This window comes from Physeter macrocephalus, chromosome 12, assembly GCF_002837175.3.
Source record: "Physeter macrocephalus isolate SW-GA chromosome 12, ASM283717v5, whole genome shotgun sequence".
Lineage (NCBI taxonomy): Eukaryota > Metazoa > Chordata > Mammalia > Artiodactyla > Physeteridae > Physeter > Physeter macrocephalus.
Window position 1 is genome coordinate 39,108,940 of NC_041225.1, and position 25,187 is coordinate 39,134,126.

At 38.3% G+C, this 25,187-nt stretch overlaps 1 long non-coding RNA gene across 1 annotated transcript in view; it reads left to right on the forward strand.

Moving 5' to 3' along the window:
- Nucleotides 1-25,187, forward strand: part of LOC114487305 (uncharacterized) — a 410,173-nt gene that overhangs the window by 339,393 nt on the left and 45,593 nt on the right. The window contains exon 4 of the long non-coding RNA XR_003682277.2: nucleotides 514-600. This is a non-coding gene — a long non-coding RNA (uncharacterized lncRNA). The remainder of the gene's footprint in view (nucleotides 1-513; nucleotides 601-25,187) is intronic.

A 25,187-nucleotide genomic window follows, 5' to 3' on the forward strand; every position in this document is an offset into this window, starting at 1 on the left:
CGCGTACCGCAAAAAAAAAAAAAAAAAAAAAAAAAAAAAAAAAAAAAGAGTTAAAGAATCATGGAACAAAAGAGCTTTGTATAATTTTATTAAAGCATTCTACAACGCAGGATGTCTGCATTAGATGGAAACAACATTTAGGAAAACAATAGCAACTTTCATTGCTGTGAGATGGGATTATGAGGGAGTTTTATTTTCTATACTATCTGTATGTTCTCAATATTTGTCTAGAACATATACTTCTTAAGAAAAGAAAACCTGAAAAGTTAACAGATAAAATGTAACTGTTGCCTCTACATCCTAAAATTAGACTGGATTTTTATATCTTTATATAGTGAAATAATAGGATCCCTATATGTCAGAATTGGGCTCAAGATCATTTTTAAATAGTTTCTAACAACTTGGAGGGTCTGTATTTTTCTGATAAGGATTAAATGTATCTCACACATTAGTCAGCTGTGCGAGGATATTTTATTCATATTGATTTTCCCTTTTTTTTTTGGACTCTTTCAGATCTCTCAGTGCTCTACCTTACAGCAGAGAGGCAGGGAGCTGGCCTTTGGACTGAAACAAACTGGGCTGAAACCTTGTCCCTGCCAGGTACCATTACATTGCCCATAGGAAAATTACTTATTCTCACCAAGCTTTTGTTTTCTCATAAGCAGAATTGGGATAATAACACCTACCACATGGGATTATTTTAAGGATAACGTGAGATAATATATGTGAAGAACAGATTGCAAGTGTTCAACAAATATTAACCATTATTTTCACTTTTAAGGGTACCATGAAAACTGAACAGCTCAAAACTGTGTAATTACACTACATCCATCTTCGGTTATAATTACTACATTGTATAAATTTATTCATTGAGCCTTTGGCTACACCCCAGCATTAGGTGCAGCAGCTGTTTGGGCTGCATGAGTTTCATAGTTTATGGCACCACCTCAGTTGGAAACTTTTTTGGTTTTTCTTCAAGATATTTGAAGTGAGCCCAGTCCAAGCTGGTGGGAATCATGGATGGGGCAGGGCACCTTATCCCATAGACCACACATTGGATGTAGAATCTTGGGAACTTCATGTTGCAGATGGGGGGGCTGATGAATTGGGCCATCACTATTGGGAGGAAAAATACTGTAGTGAGCAATATTGCGCCAGATCAAGTAGTTTTGAGAAAACAGCTTTATTGAAGTATAATTGATATACAAAGAACTGCACACGTTTAATGTATACAATTTGATGAGTTTGGATACATGCAAACACCCATGATACCATCACCACAATCAAGGGAGTAGACATATCAAAAATAATTGAAATCAAGATCTAGAAGAAATAGCTGAACTCCCATGTTCATTGCAGCATTATTCACAATAGCCAAGATATGGAAACAATCCAAGTGTACATTGACAGATGAATGGATAAAGGATGGATAAATATATACATAGTGGAATATTAAGCAGCCTTTTAAAAAAAAGAAGGAAATTGCTTAAAGAAGAGGATTTCTTGGTGCACTTGAATGCTGGGTTCAAAGGAAAGCTCTAAGCGGGGGGCAGGAGCACGTGTTCCCTCCACAGGGAGGCAGCCCACAGAGCGCTGCGCTTGGGGCAATGGAAGAGAGATGGGGAAAAGGAACCTCAGGGAAAGAGCAGTTGCTGTCTTTCTTTAAGATGGAGTGTAACTGGAAACAGCCTCCAGCCAAGGTCAGGGTCAAGAGTAATAGAATCCTGGCAAAATGTGCTAGTTTATCTTCCCCCAATGAACGCCTGCCAAACAATATACACAGTGTCGCACAGCGCCGGAGAGTGTCTGATGCATCTCCAGAGTATTTATGGGGACTTCTGTTTTGAAGATAGTTTCTTAGGTAACAGAGTGAAAACACGTATGGATGAGCTCTCATTTATCAGTGCCGTGGCTTCCTGTAAAAATTAAACAGCAAGAATTGTGACATTTTCTCCTGAGCAAAGCAAGTGTTTCAAAGGGACGAATGGGTTGGGGGTCCTTTGAAGATGGTGTATGCCTGACCGACTCAGCAAAAAGCCTGGCATCTGCCTAAGTTACTCAGAGGTCCCGACCCCATGCTTCTAAGAGAGAAGAGACAACAGCAGCTGTAGGCCTGGGTGAAGCTGCTTGCTATGGTACTTGGAGCCCCTCTTGCCGGGGAGAGCACTGTTTTACTTGGCTTATTCCAATCACCTTCCAATGTCCCTGTGTTTCTCAGACTCATTCAGCTGCTCTGGTAGCTGGAAGCTGTTAGACTAGAAATTCTAGATGGTAGTGAGGCTTGAAATCATGTGCTTTTTAAAACAATCCTTTTAGTTCTATAGCATGAGCTGGTCCTCTCTTTCCAGAGAATGATTTTTGTCAGCAGAGAACAATCAATAAATGACCTAGGAACCAAGGAGAATGCTGATGGAGAGCAAACCAGAACACAGGGGACTCTGACGTAGGCATACAGGAGGCAGAACCGGGATATGCCAAAGGAGGCACTTCCTGGGTAATTTAAAATAATTATTTAATACAACAAAATGTTTTCTCTTCTATTAGAATGCCCCCCTCAAAATACTGATGAGCAATATTCCATTGTTTGGATATACAAATAGTTTGTTATCCTTTCACCATGAAGGACATTTGGGCTGTTTCCAGCTTTCTGGGGTGATGAAGAGAACTACTGTAAACATTATATGCAGGTCTCTGTGTGACGTAAGTTGTCAGTTGTCCAGTGTGAATGCCCTGGATTAAGATTGCTAGTTTGTATAAGTGCCTGTTCATAAGAAACTGCCAAACTGTTGTCCAGAGTACATGAACAATTTTGTGTTCCCATGAACAAGATATAAAATTCTAGCTGCTCCCCATACCTGCCACCACTTTGGTGTGGTCGAGGTCTTTTTAATACTATTTCAGACACTCTCATAGATATGTATCTCACCTTAGTTTTAATTTACATTTTCTCAATACTAATGGCTGGTGATGATAAGTACCTTTTCATTCACATGTTTATTTCCCATTGATATAATCTACTTTGTGAAGTGTTTTGCCCATTTTTTAGTTGGATTGTTTGTTAGTATTGAGTTTTGAGAGTTCTTTATGTAATCTGGATGTAAGTCATTGGTTGGCTATATGATTTCCAAGTATTTTCTCCTAGTCTGTAGCTTCATATTTCATTCTCCTAACAGTCTTTCCCAGAACAAAAGTTTTAATTTTTACGAAGTCCAATTTGATCAATTGTTTATTTTCTTGATTTTTTTTTTATCATGTCTAAAAGATCTTCACCCAACTCCAGGTCTCTAAGATTTTTGCTTATATTTTATCTAAAAGTTTCATAGCTGCATATTTTATATTCATCCATGGTTCATTTTGAGTTAATTTTTATATAAAAATGATGTTGAGGTATTTTTTTTGCACATGGATGTTAATTGTTCCAACACCATTTGCTGAAAACATAACCTTTTTTCCATTTAATTGAGCTTTTATTGTTTTCTCTTGGGCAAAAATTGACTAAACATTATTGGTGTGGGTCTATTTCTGGACGTCTTTATTCTATTCTATTGATTTCTAAGTCTATACTTTTACAAGTTTAGATTATTATAGCATTAGAGTCAATCTTATAATTGAATAACATGAATACTCCAACTTTCTTCTTCTTTTGTTTTGGCTATTCTAATTATTGTACCTTATGATATAAATTTTAGAATCAGCTTGTCTATACAAAAAAAACCTTTCTCATTTGTTTGAAATAGTTGTAAAACTATTGCTAAATTTGAGGAGAATTGACATCTTAACAATACTGTCTTCCAATCCATGAATACTTAAGTCTTCCAATTATTTTGATCTTTGATTTCTTTCATCAGTGTTCAATTCTCAGCATGTAGATCATATACATGTTAAAAGTTCTGTTAAAGTTATACCTACTTTTTTGGAGGGGGGCTATTATAAATGGTATTATATTTTTGATATTGAATCCCAATTATCCACTGCTAGTATATAGAAACAAGATTGATTTTTGTGTGCTGTCCTTTGCTCCATGATTTGTCGTAGCAACCTATTAGTTCTAGAAACCAGTATTTTTTTGGTATATTCCTTGGGTTTTTCTTTGTGGAAAATTTTATTTCTTTTTTCTTGACGTATTACAGTAGCTAAGACTTCCAGGACTATTTTCAATACAAATGGTGAGAGTAAGCATCCTTGACTTGCTTCCTTTCAATTTTAGTGGGGAAATCTTTCAGTCTTTCACACTAAGTAAGTTTTGTTGCTAGCACCATTTTGTTATAAGGAGATTATATAAGAATTTCAAGCAACAACCAGGATTTTTATTTCTTCTGAATGTTGTCCTTAAATGGTTTCATGAGTAAAAAAATGAGGAGTGGCAGTTGTCCAGACATTTCAATAGGAATAACAGCTAAGTTCATACATGAGCCAGTAAGGACAACTGCCATCACTGCTACCCAACCTACAACAATTATAAGACACCATAAATTTTAAGATGCATTCTGATTTTATGAATGTTAAAAGGTGAAAAATATGTATCTTGGAGCTGGTAACATGTAACTTTTTTTATAACAGGCTTTTACAAAATTAATCCTATTTCATGAGAAATTTCCCAGGTCATAAAAAATATTTATAGGCATATTATTTTAAAGGTGTCTAATATTTCATCATAAGGGTCTATCAAAACTGATTTGGGGCTTCCCTGGTGGTGCAGTGGTTGAGAGTCTGCCTGCCGATGCAGGGGACACGGGTTCGTGCCCCGGTTGGGGAAGATTCCACATGCCGCGGAGCGGCTGGGCCTGTGAGCCGTGGCCGCTGAACCTGTGCGTCCAGAGCCTGTGCTCCGCAACGGGAGAGGCCACAACGGTGAGAGGCCCGCGTAATGTCAAAAAATAATAATAATACAACAACAACAACTTATTTAATCAGTATTGTCTATTAAAATTTTATTTTGTTTTCAATTTTTACTATTATATATAATACACTGATAAGCATTTTTAGCATTGGCTTTTGCATTTATAATTATATGCTTAGAAGTGGACTTGATCAAAAGATAATTTGTCTAATTTTTAAGCTAATTGTCCTTCCAAAGGTATGATTTTATATCAGGAGAAAGCCAAATGATTCCTGAGAAAATGCATCGGTGCTGATAATATAAACTTGTATTCTATGGAGAACTTTGGTTACCAGAAGATGAAATATGAAGTAAAATTTAAATGATCAGATTTTTCTTGTTCATCTGCACAAGAGCAGAGTACAGGCAGGGGATTATTCTTTGTTTTCTCATAAAATTTACTGGTAAGATGAGAAAAAAATCAATTTCATAACAATCCTCTTTTAACATATTTCCATGGAGGAACTGTTGCTACAAATTGGAGGTTAAAATGGAATGTTTACTGGATGAAGCATAAGGATTTTTATATCTGACACAGAGCAAAGTAATTTAATAGGAAAAAATGCAAATTTTGAGTTGTAAAAAAAATTGTAAAAATTTTCTTTCTACTCAAATTTGTGAACCAAAATACTCCATTAACTCCATTCCATCACTATATGGGTAACTATGGGAAAGCTTGTTAACATGTCTTGGATAAGAATATCAGTTGTATTGGAGTTAAAACAAATATGTGTTGCAATACAATTTGCTCCAATGTTTAGCTTAGCTTAGAAACGGAAAATGTTAACACAGTAATTTCAAACTGTTGATACTGGTTTGTATTTTGGGGGCCAGCACTGAAATTGATATAAACAAAAAGTACTTACATTGGATTTTTAATTCATTCTATCTTGTGGTTCAAGCTGCTGGCTGTTTAAATGAGGAAGTAAGAGGGAAGAGATTAGGAATAAGTGACAGCCACATGTATGCATTTCTTAGTAAGTGTAATTATAAATTACATAGAAATCAAATAAAGAGAGGTACACAGTTTTAATAAGGGAAACATACAGATGCAACATGCTATTGTAGAGAAAACCTTGGACTGAGTTAGGAATCTGACATTTACAAACTGTATGACCTCACATGGTTTCATCTGTGATGCAAGGATCTCTGACTGATTTACAAATTTGTACAAATCAGTAGATAGTTGATGGGAAAGTCTCTACTTTGAAATTTTTTATAACATCATAGACAAGTATTATTATTAATGAAGGGAAAAATACTCATCTTTACTACGTAACAATGTGACCTTGAGCAAATAATTTAACCGTTATAAGTTCTGTCCTTTTACCTGGAATAGTAATATTTACCACCCTAAAGTTATTTTAAGGGTGAAATGAAATAATTTTGTGACAGGTGTGACATAAGGAAACAAGATTAGGACACTTTCAGATGCATTTTCATTAAAGGTTCCCTTTATTTTGTTGACTTGCAAATATTGGCCAAGCTCCTCTCCATAACATTTATCAGCTTAGACTTTCCAAAGATCACCAAAGGATGGTTTGCGAAGATCCAGAACCCTGCTGTGGAATGTGTCCCAAGAATCATGGAAGCAATCTCTATAGGAAAAAAAGGTGTATATACCACACTTAGAGATATTATTCCGCTGTCTCTAGGCCACGGGGTGATGTTGACAACCAACCCCTCACACCAAACAGAAATGAAGTTTTTAGGAAAAAAGGCTTCAGTTGTGTTAATGTCCTAATTCTCAAGCAGATTTTCATTTTCTATTACTGAGTACTTCCTTAGCACCTAGAGATGTTAGTACTTTTCCATGCTAGTTACTTTATTGTTCATGACTATTCCTATCAATCTGGATGATTTTATTTGAACTGATTGATCACATTAGCCGTTGTCCATAATTTTGTTTGTAATCGCGCTGCGTCGATTCTTTCAAGTGTAGCCTCATTACCCATATTTCTAAAAATTTTTTTGTTCCCTTTCTGGTACATCACCCTCATAGAACCTACAAATGCAGCTTTGTAGTGCTAGGGTTAAGGTTACATTTAAGGTTATACTTCACTCATGCAACAGTGCTGCAGCGGTATTAGAATGCGCAGCCTGGCTAGTGGGGCCGGGGTTTTATTGGCCTCCCTGCATTTTGATTAGAAGGAAAGAAGAGGTCTCAGGAACCCCTAGGACCCTCTCAGCTCAAAAGCCTTCCATTCTAGAGTTACATCTAATGTCACAGAATCAGATGAATGCTCCTTCCATTATATCTCCTTGTTGCCTCATTTAACCTTTTAACCTCCATGTGTACTTAGCCTTCAAAAGCACGTTGTAAGTTAAAATTCAGTAGACAAGTATGAATTGCATTGTTAGTATAATTTAAAATTAGACCCTGTCTCTGTTGCAGCCAAGACCTTAAGACAAAAGGCGCCACCCCCATTCTGAAGGAAGGTGTGAAGCAACCTAAGCAGGACTCCCTGTGGGGTACCTGAGTGTTACCCTGGCCTTGTCTTAAGTCCGGCCCCAAGAGGCCACCTGGGGAGTGAAGAGGCTCAGCCCACAGAGACTGGAGGTTTTCTTACAGTTGCCCTCAGGCCGAAAGGCATTCTTAGTGACCAGCCAGAGTGAACTGCAAGGAGAGATCACTAGGGATGGGGGATGGTTCTCCAAAGAACCCACAGAAGCATCCAGAAGAGAAAGAACCCAGAGAGTACTGACAGTGCATGCAAGAGGGCCAATCAAATAAGGCCTTTCCTGCCATTTACCTCAGGTCCCTTTCCACTCTCCATTTCTGAAGGGATCAAAAGCCTTGCTCAAGCTGGGGGAGGAACGGTGCCAACACAAAATAGAGAAGTAGAGGAGAAGCCCACCATACCTCCCTTTTTTTTTCACTGCAAGGCCCTGCATGGAACAGGCCCAAGCTGGGGAAGGGAGAGGTTTAACTTTAAGTGAAATGAAAGGAAGAGTTTTGACTACTATATATGACTGGACATTTTAATTAATGAAATAGTACAGTATTGTGACAAGCAGAAAACTAAGGAAATTTCACTCATAACGAGTGACCAGAGAAGTCATGAGCTGTGTCATATTTCACAAATGTATGAGGAAGAATTAACCCTGCAGAGCAGGTGTGACAGGGCAGTGAGAAACAGGGTGGTTTTCTGATTGTACGCTGCCGTCACATTGGTGCAAAGCAATGCTTTAAGCACCAAGGGCTGTAAATGGCGAGCAGCACCGAGGATATTGACGCAAATGCTCCTGTCTTATTTCTCCCCCGTGGTGCAGCTCTCACAACCCAAAGCACAATGGCTAACAGCAAGCAAGATGGGTTAGCAGCATCGTGAAGATGATATCTGCTGACTGTCCTGCAGCAAATGCGGGGCAGGCAATAAACCCACCGCAGGCACCTTCAGGAACGCCTCCTTTACACGGCTGTTCCCACGTGATTTTTTTAAAAACTGTGTGTTGGTCTCAGAGAAATGATTTCTTCTGAAATGATTTCACAAATACCAAGGGCAAGACCTCATTTAGACAGAGCAAAAACTTCCCAAAGCCCAACGGAACATTCGTCTCAGGGCTGTGATTTCTGCTGAAGAAAAGGAGGTGTCTGAGATAAGCAGAGCAGACTGTGCTGGAAGAAAACAAACGTGTTTGTTGCTCTCCTGGTGCATATATTTCCTAATATAGTCCTGGACCTTGAGAACTCTGGCTGCCTCTGCCCTGGCAGAGAAACTCAGAGCGCTGTCCTGTGGAACCCAGAGGCCTGTGCCCAGTGAGAACTCTGAGCGGCCACAAGTCCTCCCTGAGAAGGATGCTCCCGGGTGGCCTGGAGCAGAGGAGGAGCTTCTCGGGTTCTAGGGGGTGAGGGCTGTACACTCTCACATCCCTGCAGAGGCTGAACTGAATCATCGACGACCACCTCACTTCTGACCCCACCTCCTGGGCCTCTAAAGAGAAGTTCACTGCATTGAGATGCATTCCTAAAGACTTCTCTCCACTTAAATTCACTGTAGGCCGTGGGATGTGTTCAATATTCATGGACCACCTGCCAAATAGGAGGCTCTGCTGGGCACTGGGGATAAAAGACAAGTCAAAACGACCAGTGGTGTAACAAGAGCAGGGAGGTGACGGCAATAAAAGTGGGCATTGTCTGTAGAGAATTTGTTTTTATTGAAATATACTTCCTTTACAATGTTGTGTTAGTTTCTGGTATATAGCAAACTGATTCAGTTATGCGTATATATATATATATATATATATACACATATTCTTTTTATATTCTTTTCCATTAGAGTTTATTACAAAATATTGAATATGGTTCCCTGTGCTATATACAGCAGGACCTTGTTGCTTGTCTATTGTAGAGAATTTAAATACAATAGTAAAATAGATTAAAAATGGGTCCACTTTTTATTATCACCATGTACCAGTAATTCTAAGTAACATTGGTGACAAAATACCCTTCCCTGAAAAAATCTTTTGTTGCTTTGAATTGCAAACAATTTTTGCAGCTACTATAGGGTTTTAATTATATCTTTATATGGGACATATGAAAGTATATATTTATAGTGATTTATTATTTATTTATTCATGAATATATTATTGTATTTATATAATATATTTATATAATTCTATATACTTATGTAACTGTTTATATTATATTATATATAATATATTCTATAAATAAATGTTTATTATAACAAAATTTTAAGTATATAGTTAATATATAATATAAAACATTATATTTAATATATAAAATATATATAATATGAAATCCCACATATGTGAGCTTCAGATGTGTACATTTTTATTACTTTTCCTTTAATAAACATTCTACATAGTTAATTCAGAGGAAACCCTTGACACACATACATTCACCTACACGTCTTTATTTTGAAAACACATGCTTAATGGTTCAGAATTGTTGGAGCTCATTTGTGTCCAGCCTCTGTGATAATAGATATTCTTGTGTTTAACAGTAGATTTGAAATAAACAATGATTACATCATGATTTTTGAAGACAAAGGAAGAGAATTTGAGTGATTTCTGTGACTCCAAGTTTTATTTATTTTAAAAATGTAATTCAGAATACCAGAGTGCAGACTATAAGGTGAGGTATGATCTTTTCATTAGGTGAGTGCACATTTTGGTTCACTCATAAATATTTTACTGAATCTGAATAATTCAGATTGAAATTTATTTTTTTAAATAGTTAATTCTTTCAAAACTAAAGAATAAATCAATAAAATAAAACATTACAACAGTGGTATGACATAGTAATTATGCCTTTTGAGATCTTTTTTGTTAAAATTCATTTACTAGTTACTGGACAGTTATTTACACAAAATTGTTTTTCATGCTATAATCAAAGAATCAAAATTCAAACGGTTAGGTAAACTTAATAGCTATTAAGTAGTTGCATTTTTTCATTTTTGAACTATATTATTAACTTTATTTTTCTGAATATGATTATATACATGAATAAGATTTGTCACTGGTATTTTTCAGTCCTTATTATTATTTGTTTTATTATCTGGCTATAAATGAAAATAATTTTGTCATGTAGAGATAATGGGTGTAAAAAGTTATCTTCTGTATCAAATACAGAAGGTATGCCACTGACCACAATATTCTTGACAATGACACATGGTAAGCAGCTACTATGTGCCAGGCACTGTTTTAGGGCTACAGATACAGCAGTGAGCAAAACAGATAAAATGTCTGTCTTAGTTAAGCTTATTATTTAGCAGAGAAAAGTAAACAATAAATAAAATAGCAAAGCAAGTTATATAATATGTTAGGAAGTGATAACTGCTCTGGAAAATGAATAAAGCAGAGAAAGTGAATCAGAAACTGTTTTGGGAGGGGCTATGATTTTAAATAAGGTGGTCGGAGTAGACCTCAATGAGAAGCTGTCATTTGAGCAAAGACTTGAAGGACGTGAAATACATTGTTACCCTCAAGGATTTCATAGGACAGAGTCATATGTCAGATCATTTAACAATCTCACCACTGTTTGCAGTGAAAACAAAGTAATCGAGTTCCATGGACATGACTTAGTTGAACAAAATTTAGTCCTATTTAGTATCGTTTAGCTTTTTTAACTGGAAAATAAAAATGTTTATATTTGAGAAAGTTTCAATAATCTGGATCTGTAGTGATGAATAACAATAGATATTTTATTAGAAAAATCTTCAGGGCTTCCCTGGTGGCGCAGTGGTTGAGAGTCCGCCTGCCGATGCAGGGGACACGGGTTCGTGCCCCGGTCCGGGAAGATCCCACATGCCGCGGAGCGGCTGGGCCCGTGAGCCGTGGCCGCTGAGCCTGCGCGTCCGGAGCCTGTGCTCCGCAACGGGAGAGGCCACAACAGTGAGAGGCCCCCCTACCACAAAAAAAAAAAAAAAAAAAAAAGAAAAATCTTCAGTGAATACCTACTCTATACATTTGGATATTGTTTGCATCTAATATGAACAAAATTCAATCTTCGTTTCCAAACAGTCTAGCAAAGGGATAAACTTATTATGCTGAGAAGGAAGTGCTATAATCTGTACAAAAGCGTTAAAGTACTGGGAGAAGTTGAGGGAAGGTGGGAAATCCTTGGCGGTTCAGTGGTTAAGACTCTGTGCTCTCACTGCTGAGGGCCCAGGTTCAGTCCTTGATGGGGGAACTAAGATCCCACAAGCCATGTGGTGCAGCTAATATTAAAGAAAAAAGAAGAAGAAGAAGTTGAGGGAAGGCAAGGTTAAACCTGGCAGCATGATGTCAGAGAAGGCTTTACAAAACAATGACATTTAAACTGATTTTGAAACACACATTGATCTCTTTTCCCCTCCTCCTGCATTAAGACATGCCACAGAAGCATATTGTTCTCAGTAGAAGCAAAAATGGTTTAGGAAATCTAATAGGGTGCCTCAAAACCTTTTCAACATTTTTGCTCTTTGATGTTGGGATTAACACTCCAAATATTAGAGGTGTAACATTTTCACTAATGCTAGTTCAGAATTCAGAACAAACAGCAAGAACAAGTTCCCGAGAGAAGTCCTAAAGATCCATTTTTGGAAGAGAATGTCTGTGTTTATATTTCCAGTTTATAAAACATGTACCAATCACTTGGCTTCAGGTCGTGTTTACAGAGGAGAAAAACACTCACAAAACAAATAAACTGCTGCTTGCAGTTTGGACTGACAATCCTTGGCTCTCCCCCTGCAGGGGCACTAGTTTTCCTTGCCTGATAGAAACCCCCATCAAGGGGTTTCTGTGAAACATCCATTCTTATAGCCAAAGTTTAGTTCAGATTCCCTCCTGTCTGATGTGCTGACAACTGGTTGATAATAGACCAAAAAAAGGTTCTCACTGAGTAGGTCCACTCACTAACAAACCCCAGGTACTTCACCCTGGGGCAGCATCCTGCATCCTGGGCAGTGAGAACAATTTCTTGAGTCTGTCCGCCAGAGGGAGGTTCGGATTAATGGAGACTTGAAACAGCAGTTCCTATTCTGATACAGTTTCTCAAGAGGAGAGTGGCCTTTGGAAACCAGTTTGTCTATTTTGTCAATAAATCAAGTCTTGCTTTGTGAGTCCTAGGAAACAGATCATTGGGAGATGCATTAGCTGGTTCCTTTCAGCAGTTAGTTTGTTTATGAAAAACAAAACAAAACAAATTGAATCATGAATATTGGCATTAAATCTGGGGAGAAAGAGATCAGGAGCTAGCGATACTGAAAGTAGAAATGTAAGAAAGGGAGTTTGAAGGAAGAAGTGAGAGGACTAACTGCAGAGGTCTCTGAATCAGACACAGGAAAAGATGAGGAAGCCCGTTCCCTGGGCAGCTCCTGAGTCTTTAATGTCAGACCGAGCAGCTCTGACCTTTTCATTAACTAGAGTTAGCTTTCTGAGCTCCTAAAATGCAGCCATCAGCAACTCCCCAAATAAATTTCAAGGAGTCGTGCTTTGTGAAACCCTGTCACCTTCATGAGTCATTACGAAAATGTTGTGTGTCGACTGTGCCAGCTGTAGAGTTTCATGTGAACCCACAGTTCTGCAGCATTTGAGAACAAATCTCTGCTCTAGTCATTGCTGCTGGGCATGTAGTTAATTTTGAGTAATGGCCATTTAGGACCATTCAGAATCAAGCACAAGTGATTCATATGTAGTGGGGACCCAAGAAGTATTAATTGAATGAATTCATCAATTAAAATAATTTTCTCGTGCTAGAAGAGGAGCCATGTGTAAGTGTTGTTGGGTAGTCACTAGTGTCTTTATGTATTTTTCTTTCTATTTTCTTCCTATAATGACCCTAAAAATGGTCGGGCCTCCTACACTCAGGTGTCTGTGAATTTATAATCATTTACTGACAACTTGGACTTGCACTGTAGATGGTCCTTCTCAACTTACAGTTACCTACAGGAAGAAATTCTGGAAGTCTCTTCCTTTCCATTTCCATGGATGAGTCATCTTTCTAATTCAGATGGAAAAAGATTCTAAATTTTGGTCTCTAAGACTCTTCTCCCATTAGAATGTAAGGCCTATGAAAGCAAGAGTTATGTCTGTGTTTTCCATTATTCTGTCATGTACTTATCCTAGTGCTTTGCACCGAATAAGTACTTGATAATTTTTATAATTTAACAGCAATTAATATATATTAAATATAATTTGTTGAATGAATAAGGAATAAAAAAAATCAACACCTTTGTCAAGCACATCTCAATTGAGTATTTGAGACTACTTCCCTACACATTAAGAAATTGTCATCCTAAATCCTATGTTCATCATTTCCTTACTATATTTTTATGGTATCTCTATATATTCTTTGAAAGTATTTATTTAGTTTAATAATTTTTAACTTTAAATGTGTCACTATATATAAAATAGATAAACAGTAAGGACCTACTGTATAGCAAAGGGAACTATATTCAATATCTTGCAATAAACTACAAAGGAAAAGAATATGAAAAAGAATACATATATATATACATATAATATAATATATATGTATAATCACTTTGCTGTATACCCAAACCTAAATAACGCTGTAAATTAGCTATACTTTATTTTTATTTTATTTTTTTAACATCTTTACTGGAGTATAATTGCTTTACAATGGTGTGTTAGTTTCTGCTGTATCACAAAGTCAATCAGCTAATATAGACATACATCCCCATATCCCCTCCCTCTTGCGTCTGCCTCCCACAGGGAGATCAGCACTGAGCTGATCTCCCTGTGCTATGCGGCTGCTTCCCACTAGCTAACTATTTTACATTTGGTAGTGTATATATGTCCACGCCACTCTCTCACTTTGTCCCAGCTTACCCTTCCCCCTCCCTGTGTCCTCAAGTCCATTCTCTATGTCTGCGTCTTTATTCCTGTCCTGCCCCTAGGTTCATCAGAACCATTTTTTTTTTTTAGATTCCATATATATGTGTCAGCATACGGTATTTGTTTTTCTCTTTCTGACTTACTTCACTCTGTATGACAGACTCTAGGTCCATCCACCTCACTACAAATAACATTTCGTTTCTTTTTACGGCTAATATTCCATTGTATGTATGTGCCACATCTTCTTTATGCATTAATCTGTCAATGGACACTTAGGCTGCTTCCATGTCCTGGCTATTGTAAATAGAGCGAGGTAATACCTCCTTGTAGTTTTGATTTGCATTTTTCTAATGATTAGTGATGTTAAGCATCCTTTCATGTGTTTGTTGGCAATCTGTATATCTTCTTTGGAGAAATGCATATTTAGGTCTTCTGCCCATTTTTGGACTGGGTTGTTTGTTTTTTTGATATTGAGCTGCATGAGCTGCTTGTATATTATGGAGATTAATCCTTTGTCAGTTGTTTCATTTGCAAATATTTTCTCCCATTCTGAGGGCTGTCTTTTCGTCTTGTTTATGGTTTCCTTTGCTGTGCAAAAGCTTTTAAGTTTCATTAGGTCCCATTTGTTTATTTTTGCTTTTATTTCCATTTCTCTCGGAGGTGGGTCAAAAAGGATCTTGCTGTAATTTATGTCATAGAGTGTTCTACCTATATTTGCCTCTAAGAGCTTTATAGTGTCTGGCCTTACATTTAGGTCTTTAATCCATTCTGAGTATACTTTTATATATGGTGTTAGGAAGTGTTCTAATTACATTCTTTTACATATACCTGTCCAATTTTCCCAGCACCACTTATTGAAGAGGCTATCTTTTCTCCATTGTATACTCTTGCCTCAAATTGATTTGGCTATTCGGGGTCTTTTGTGTTTCCATACAAATCGTGAATTTTTTTGTTCTAGGTCTGTGAAAAATGCCATTGGTAGTTTGATAGGGATTGCACTGAATCTGTAGATTCCTTTGGGCAGCATAGTCATTTTCACAATGTTGATTCTTCCAATTCAAGAACATGGTATATCTCTCCATCTGTTTGTATCATCTGTAATTTCTTTCATCTGTGCCTTATAGTTTTCTGCATACAGTTCTTTTTTCTCCTTAGGTATGTTTATTCCTAGTTGTTTTATTCTTTTTGTTGCAATGGTAAATGGGAGAGTTTCCTTAATTTCCCTTTCAGATTTTTCATCATTATTGTATAGGCATGCAAGAGAATTTCTGTGCATTAATTTTGTATCCTGCCACTTTAACAAATTCATTGATTAGCTCTAGTAGTTTTCTGGTAGCGTCATTAGGATTCTCTATGTATAGTACCACATCATCAGCAAACAGTGACAGTTTTACTTCCTTTCCGATTTGGATTCCTTTTATTTCTTTTTCTTCTCTGATTGTTGTGGCTAGAACTTCCAAAACTATGTTGAATAATAGTGGTGAGAGTGGACAACCTTGTCTTGTTCCTGACCTTAGTGGAAATGGTTTCAGTTTTTCGCCACTGAGAATGATGTTGGCTGTGGGTTTGTCATATATGGCCTTTATTATGTTGAGGAAAGTTCCCTCTATGCCTACTTTCTGGAGGGTTTTTATCATAAATCGGTGTTGAATTTTGTTGATAGCTTTTTCTGCGTCTATTGAGATGATCATATAGTTTTTCTCCTACAATTTGTTAATATGGTGTATCACATTGATTGATTTGCTTTTGGTATCAGGGTGATGGTGGCCTCATAGAATGAGTGTGAGAGTGTTCCTCCCTCTGCTATATTTTGGAGAGTATGAGAAGGATAGGTGTTACTTCTTCTCTAAATGTTTCATAGAATTTGCCTGTAAAGCCATCTGGTCCTGGGCTTTTGTTTATTGGAAGATTTTTAATCACAGTTTCAATTTCAGTGCTGGTGACTGGTCTGTTTATATTTTCTACCTCTTCCTGGTTCAGTCTTGGAAGGTTGTGCTTTTTGAAGAATTTGTCCGTTTCTACCAGGTTGTCCATTTTACTGGTATACAGTTGCTTGTAGTAATCTCTCATGATCCTTTGTATTCTGCAGGGTCAGTTGTTACTTCTCCTTTCTCATTTCTAATTCTGTTGATTTGAGTCTTCTCCCTTTTTTTCTTCATGAGTCTGGCTAATGGTTTATTTTTTTGTGTCAAAGAACCAGCTTTGAGTTTTATTGATCTTTGCTATCATTTTCTTCATTTCTTTTTCACTTATTTCTGATCTAATCTTTATGATTTTTTTCCTTCTGCTACCTTTGGGGTTTTTTTTGTTCTTCTTTCTCCAACTGCTTTAGGTTTAAAGTTAGGTTGTTTACTTGAGATTTTTCTTGTTTATTGAGGTAGGATTGTATTGCTATATACTTCCCTCTTAGAACTGCTTTTGCTGCATCCATAGGTTTGGGTCGTCGTGTTTTCACTGTCATTTGTTTCTAGGTATTTTTTTATTTCCTCTTTGATTTCTTCAGTGACCTCTCGGTTATTTAGTAGTGTATTGTTTAGCCTCCATGTGTTTGTATTTTTTACAGTTTTTTTCTTGTAATTGATATCTAGTCTCATAGTGCTGTGGTCAGAAAAGATACTTGATATGATTTCAATTTTCTTAAATTTACCAAGGCTTGATTTGTGACCCAAGATATGGTCTATCCTCAAGAATATTTCAGGAGCACTTGAGAAGAAAGTGCATTCTGTTGTTTTGGGATGGAATGTCCTATAAATATCAATTAAGTCCGCCTTGTTTAATGTGTCATTTAAAGCTGTGTTTCCTTATTTATTTTCATTTTGGATAATCTGTCCATTGGTGAAAGTGGGGTGTTAAGGTCCCCTACTATTATTGTGTTACTTTCAATTTCCCCTCTTATGGTTGGTAGCATTTGCCTTATGTATTGAGGTGCTCCTATGTTGGGTGCATAAATATTTACAATTGTTATATCTTCTTCTTAGATTGATCCCTTGATCATCATGTAGAGTCCTTCTTTGTCTCTTGTACTAGTCTTTATTTTAAATGGTATTTTGTCTGATATGAGAATTGCTACTCCAGATTCTTTAGATTTCCATTCGCATGGAATATCTTTTTCCATCCCCTCACTTTCAGTCTGTATGTGTCCCTAGGTCTGAAGTGGGTCTCTTGTAGACAGCATATATACGGATCTTGTTTTTGTATCCATTCAGCCAGTCTATCTTAGTGGAAATGGTTTCAGTTTTTCACCACTGAGGATGATGTTGGCTGTGGGTTTGTCATATATGGCGTATATTATGTTGAGGAAAGTTCCCTCTATGCCTATTTTCTGCAGGGTTTTTATCATAAATGAGTGTTGAATTTTGTCGAAAGCTTTCTCTGCATCTATTGAGATGATCCTATGGTTTTTCTCCTTCAGTTTGTTAGTATGGTGTATCATGTTGATTGATTTGCATATATTGAAGAATCCTTGCATTCCTGGAATAAACCCCACTTAATTACATTTAAGGTAATTATCGATATGTGTGTTCCTATTCCCATTTTCTTAATTGTTTTGGGTTTGTTATTGTAGGTCTTTTCCTTCTCTTGTGTTTCCTGCCTAGAGAAGTTCCTTTAGCATTTGTTGTAAAGCTGGTTTGGTGGTGCTGAATTCTCTTAGCTTTTGCTTGTCTGTAAAGGTTTTAATTTCTCCATCGAATTTGAATGAGATCCTTGCTGGGTAGAGTAATCTTGGTTGTAGGTTTTTCCATTTCATCACTTTAAATATGTCCTGCCACTCCCTTCTGGCTTGCAGAGTTTCTGCTGAAAGATCAGCTGTTAACCTTAGGGGCATTCCCGTGTATGTTAGTTGTTATTTTTCCATTGCTGCTTTTAATATTTTTTCTTTGTATTTAATTTTGATAGTTTGATTAATATGTGTCTTGGAGTGTTTCTCCTTGGATTTATCCTGTATGGGACTCCCTGCACTTCCTGGACTTGATTGACTATTTCCTTTCCCATATTAGGGAAGTTTTCAACTATAATCTCCTCAAATATTTTCTCAGTCCCTTTCTTTTTCTCTTCTTCTTCTGGGGCCCGTATAATTCGAATGTTGGTGCATTTAATGTTGCCCCAGAGGTCTCTGAGACTGTCCTCAATTCTTTTCATTCTTTTTTCTTTATTGTGCTCTGCTTAGTTATTTCCACTATTTTATCTTCCATGGCACTTATCCATTCTTCTCCCTTACTTATTCTGCTATTGATTCTTTCTAAAGAATTTTTAATTTCATTTATTGTGTTGGTCATCGTTGTTTGTTTGCTCTTTAGTTCTTCTAGGTCCTTGTTAAACGTTTCTTGTATTTTCTCCATTCTATTTCCAAGATTTGGGGTCATCTTTGCTATCATTACTCTGAATTCTTTTTCAGGTAGACTGCCTATTTCCTCTTCATTTGTTTGGTCTGGTGGGTTTTTACTTTGCTCCTTAATCTGCTGCATATCTCTCTGTCGTCTCATTTTGCTTAACTTACTATGTTTGGGGTCTCTTTTTTTCAGGCTGCAGGTTCATAGTTCCCATTGTTTTTGTTGTCTGCCCCCAGTGGGTAAAGTTGGTTCAGTGGGCTGTGTAGGCTTCCTGGTGGAGGGAACTGGTGCCTGTGTTCTGGTGGATGAGGCTGGATCTTCGCTTTCTGGTGGGCAGGATTGCATCCAGTAGTGTGTTTTGGTGTGTCTGTGACCTTATTATGATTTTAGGCAGCCTCTCTGCTAACGGGTGTTATTGTGTTCCTGTCTTGCTAGTTGTTTGGCCGGGGGTGCCCAGCCCTGGAGCTTGCTGGTCATTGAGTGGAGCTGGGTCTTAGCATTGAGACGAAGATCTCTGGGAGAGCTCTCACTGATTGATATTACATGGGGCCAGGGGGTCTCTGGTGGTCCAATGTCCTGAACTTAGTCTCCCACCACAGAGGCTCAGGCCTGCCACCCAGCCAGAGCACCAGGACCCTGTCAGCCACATGGCTTATGTGTAAATGTGTTAAATTCTCCAATCCAAAGGCACAGGGTGGCCGGCCTGCTGCACTCCGCTCAGTCTTCCAGCCAGGCGTTGTCCTCTGGGCCTTGTCAATATGGAGAGCCTGCTTTGGATCCAGGTCCACTGCATTCCCTAGCATCTAGAAGAAACTAGCTATACTTTAATTTTAAAAATGGTCAAGGGACTTGCCTGGTGGCACAGTGGTTAAGAATCCACCTGCCAACGCAGGCGACACAGGGTTGAGCCCTGGTCTGGGAAGATCTCACATATCGCCGAGCAGCTAAGCCCGTGTGCCACAACTACTGAGCCTGAGTTCTAGAGCCCGCGAGCCACAACCACTGAGCCTGCATGCCGCAACTACCGAAGCCCGCATGCCTAGAGCCTGTGCTCCACAACAAGAGAAGCCACTGCAATGAGAAGCCCGCACACCACAATGAAGAGTAGCCCCCGCTCACTGCAACTAGAGAAAGCCCGTGCACAGCAACAAAGACCCAACTCAGCCAAAAAAAAAAAAAAAGTCAAAAAGAAGAAATGTATCATGCCATACTATATGGAATATGCAGTGACTTCTTTTGTTCTTACTTAGTATTATATTATATTACCAAGGTGAATCCCTATTGTATTTTGTTGTAGTTCACATTTTTGGACCATTGTAGAAAAGTGCTTTGTTCACACTTCGTTAATTCTTCTGTTGATGGGTATCATTATTCTTCTGTTGATGGCTTTCACTATTAAAAATAAGGCTTCTGTGAGCATTCACGTACACATCACCTTTCGTATGTGTGCAAGAGTGTTGTTGGGTGCACATTTAAGACTGCCTTTGTTGGGTCATAGGATATATGAAGGCACAAATTTAGAAAGAAGTGCAAAGCTGTTTTCCAAAGTGGTTGCATCAATTTATAATCCCATCAGCAAAGTTAAGAAAATTCTATTGAGTCATCCTTTCAAACACTTGGAAATGTCATATTTTTTAAAAAGTACCAATTATAAAATGTATCTGGTTGTTAAATGATACCTCAGGCAGCCTTGATTAGCATTCCCCTAATCACTCATGACATTGATCACCTCTTCATACATTTATTGGTCAGGAGATCTATTTTTGTGTTAACACTTCCTCTCAAGATTCCCACCATTTTCAGGGCTTTCGGATTTTTGGTGATTTCTTTTCAAAAGTTGTCCTGGCCTTCTTGGTCATTTATGACAGTGAACAGACTCCTTTTAGTTCCTTATCGTATGTAACAGTCCTTTCAAGCTCTGGTTTGTGGTCTCAGTCCTGCCACTTCTGGCTTGATATTCTAAGACAAATGAACAAGCATTTGATGCCTTACATTTCTCATCTGTAAAATGGGCATCATAATAAAACAATCATAGTGTATATCCAATGGCGTTTCTATAAGTTATTTGTCTGCTTTGTCGTTTGCTTCTCCCTCAATGTCAGGTTCTTAGATTATGCTCCTCCCATCCCTGTGCCTGCCTCTAACGTGGTCTGTATCAAATTCATGCTGGCTTGCTATTTAATATTTTTGACTGTTAGAAAATAATTCTAATATTATGATAATGATAATAATACCTAACAATTACTAGACAATGTGCCAAAGACTGTGATAAGCATGTACAGATGTTACTTCATTTAATCCTCATAACCATTTTATGTAGTAGATACTATTATTATTATTATTTATGTGTGTCCTCTAGAAGAGTGATCAGTAAACTTTACCTGTAAAGAGCCAAACAGTAAATATTTTAGTTCTTAAGAATTATCAGTCTCTGCAATTACTCAACTCTTTGCCATTGTAGAGTGCAAGCAGAAAGAAAATATGAGAATGAATAGTCCAGTGAAGCTATTTACAAAAACAGGTCATGGCAGAGATTTGGCTTTTGGGCTGCAGAGTGCCTGCCCTAGAGCATGGCCACATATGCAAGAGTGGGAGCCACATCTCAAAATGCGATCATGTCTATAAGTTTACCGTAAGAATTGACATGATTTTCTAGAAACTCTTACTGCAACACATGCTCTTCATTTAAATTTAGCAAATATTTATTGAGTACCCAGCGTATGCTAAGCACTACCCCAGGTGCCAAGGACTCAGAAATAAATTAAGTCATATCCTCTGCCCTCTAGGCTCAAAGACTAGCAATAGGAAGATCAGGTAGACAAACATGGAACTCAGCAAATGCTGTGATAGAAATATACAGCCAGTGCCACGAGACACAGGTGACTCCATCAGTTCACAGATATCACCAGCACCAGGCGCTTACTATGTTAGACCCAGGGATGGATATACTATACAGCGAAACAGACACGACCCTCACCCTCATGTACTGATAGCCAAATGGGAAAACTCTCGTTTCAACAAATCATTTAGTAAATATTTACAGTTGTGCAAAATGCTGAGAAGTACCAAGTACGAGGAGAGCATATGAACATGTGGAATCTGGGAACAGTGAATTTGACTGGATTATGAGGTGGGGGGACGTGAACTGAAAGGTGAATTAAGGCCAGACCAGAAGAGCTTGAACACCAAGTTAAGGAATTTGGACTTTATTCTGGAGACACCTGGTAGGCATCAAAGATTATTGAACAGGTGAATGACAAGACTAGTCCTTTTGAAAGAAAACTCTGGCAACCATATGTAGAGTAAATTGAAAATAGAGAGAGCCGAGGCCAACAGCCTCAGCCTCATCATGGCCTTAGTGGGAAACCATTTAATGAATGCCTGAAGATGGCAGGAGGGAAGGCTATTGAATAAACCCAAAATGAGATGCAGATACTCCCTGTACAGGCTTTAAATATTTTTTAATTAATAGCATATTAACTTTCTGTATAATTTTTGATATGGCAGTGGGATGTCAGTTATCTGTAAATTACATCATCGTTTGCTAAAATGCACTGGGCTAAACCTTGAGTCTTTCAAGTATTTAAACACAATACCTGCTATTCATTTGCCTGTTAATTTTCTTAGAATCTGCTTTCTAAATGTATAGTTCAAAAGCAAAATAATCATTATTAGTCAGCGTGATTACAGACTGCAAGGTCGTGGCATTCACATATGTGAGATTTCTCCCATGACCTGCTCATTTGTTGCTCTGGACCAACTACTTTACAAAAAGTAAGCCAATCATGTATTCCCCCTGCTCTGTAAGAATTCTAAAGGCAGTTTTCTCATTCAGTGGCTTCACCATAGAATGGATCCCTCAAATTCAACTCAAGGAGTTGACATTGGGCTCTTCTCTTTCTATATCTAGTTACCAAGTCCAGTTGAGGCTCTGTTCAAACTGTTATCTCAGATTTAGTCTTTCTTTCCATTGTCACTTCTGCCATGCCAAAGGATTAATAAATTTTGTTTGTCAGAAAAAAGAGATGGTGAGAGACAATGAGAGTGTTGACAAGGGCAGTGGATAAAAGGTCTTGGCCCGAGCAACGCCAAAGCTGGCATCTTCCTGGCGGCCTCAAAGGCTTCATTGCTGGTCTGTAGCAAAGCAGGAATCCCCTTTGGGAGTCAAAATATCTCAAAGGCGGAAAAACAGACACAGGAGCTGTGAATAATGGAAAGTCTTGCAGGGCTGAATCCAGAAAAGAGATGATGCCTGTGAGTGAGGAAAGGGCTACAGGTCCCCTGGGGCTCTCTTCATGCACACATACATGAACTGGGCATCTGCAGAAACACCCTCCTAACTGGAGGACAGCTGATCACTTCTGCAGCAGTCATCGGTTTTAATATCTATGTCCTAGTTTATTGGACATCTGCAGAGCAACCAAAGAAAATATTCAAGTACGGCATGGGCAATCTGGCTGCTTTCTGAGTTCATCAAATATCTCACACTCCTTTTTCGAATGTTTTCAGTTTTGCAAAACTCAAAATGCATTTTGCCAAACATGTTCTCTGTTAATGTTTATTTAGAAGGGAATTTAATCCGTATGCTGCTGATGCATTTACACTTAACTCATCAGAATGTTTTACTAGAGTCATTTGATGTCCAAGAAACCTTTTGAGTCTTTTTTATAAGCCTCTTCAAGCCCATTTTGCTTCGAAACAGGAAGTCGCCTGTTACTAACCATAAACGAATGCAATCCCCAGAGGATTTGGTTTCATTTAAGACACCGAGAGACCACAAGTTCTCAGCCTACCCTGAACTCCACAGAAAAGATTTTCTCCTGAATCTACTGAGAATGGGCCATGCACAGATGAGGTGCTGTTATTATTTTCCAAAACAAAATCCTTTATGAAGAGGCGTCTTTCATACAACTCCTGGGAAAGACAGTTACCAAAGCAGAGTGCTAAATCATTGGCTTTGCGGGCTCTGCACCTGGTCAATGTAACTGTCTCCCACGGTCCACTTACCATTCAGAGCTCGTTTGCTAGTATTAATAGAACAAGTAAAATGGAATGGGAGATAAAGATACCAGGATAGTGATTTCTTGCTTCAGGAAAACCGTCCTGGGTTACAGACCAATACAATGTTCCCAGCCATGAGCCAGGGAACGAACCAAAGCTGATATAAACACAGCATCCAAGCCACAGAACATGACTTGTTTAAGGCTTAATTCTGTGAAGTAAGGCAGGAAACAAGATTTATCCTTCTGGGAAACTTTTGGCATTTGCCTCGAGCTGGGCCTGATTACTCTCTGCCGTCCTCACCACCCATTACAGCTATCTGAAGGAAATCAATTTTTTGCCCAAACTAAGGCAAAAGAGAAACATCTCCATCTGAGTCCCATAGAAATCCTTCTGTTTGACGTGGCATTAAACAATGGGGAGCGAGCGGCCCTGTTCTGTGAGGATGGGCCGTTGCTATCTTAGGCCTTTTGGCTGTGAAGGGGAGTGAAACGAGTTGGGCGAAAGCCATTTTACAAACATAGTAAAAATAAATTTACTACACTCAATAATTGAATCTTAAACTTGTCACTATGGCAGACTCTAAATTATTCCAAGAGCCTTCACTGGGACTTGGCAAAAGCCGTGGGTGCTGGAGGTCAGTTTTCATGTATGAAATCCAGCTTAGGTTATAACTGTACAGGGCTACAGAGTAAACGTTCAAAGGATGAATGGGCCATTGAGAAGTAAATCTGACTCCCCAGACTTAAATAAGTCCTGGAAGGGTTTAAGCCATCAGTTTGGTGGGCTACCAACAGAATTGGGCTATTAATACAACAAAATTTGAGGTTGTTAATACCAGGCTTTTTTTTTTCTGTGTGTGTGTGTGCGTGTGTGTGCGTGTGTGCGTGTGTGTGTGTGTGTCTATAAGAGTTTGGTTTTTAACGTGTCTTTATTTTCATGTCGCTTTAGTTGTATTAAGTGCACTCTGATTGGGCAGTGAAAGCTGTGTGACTTGGTCGTTGGCCCAGGCTCTGACTCCTGGGCACAGGACTGGAGTGTTTACACTGGGGGGGGATGTTCAGACTCTGACCCATCCGGGAGACATTTTGGTTAACATCTGGCTTTGCTTACTTGTCCTAAATATTAAATTATTAATGGACTATTAATATTAGACCGTTTCATTGGTTCATTTTTTTTCTCCTTAAAATCATATTTAGAGACCACTTCCCTTAGAATAAGGTTTAAAACGCTCTCCTAGTTTCTTTCGGAATTTGGCATATGTAAAAATCTTCAGGGGACTCGGGCAAAAGAATTACCAAAGTAACAAAGACCCAAAACTAACCCATTCTTTTTAAGTTAGGTTGGGAAAAATTAATTTGTTCATTACTCAAAGTGAAGTGGTAAAAAAAAACTTTTGTATTCAAGTACTAGCATTACTGCTGATAGTTCATAAGGCCCTGAGAAGCCACCTGCTTTGGTAGCATATGTACCTGAATATGCTGCCCAGAAATAAATGTTTTACATTTTTATTCATTTTGGTATGAATTTTTTGCACAGGCTCCGGACGCGCAGGCTCATTGGCCATGGCTCACGGGCCCAGCCGCTCCGCGGCACGTGGGATCCTCCCAGACCGGGGCGCGAACCCGGTTCCCCTGCATCGGCAGGCGGACGCGCAACCACTGCGCCACCAG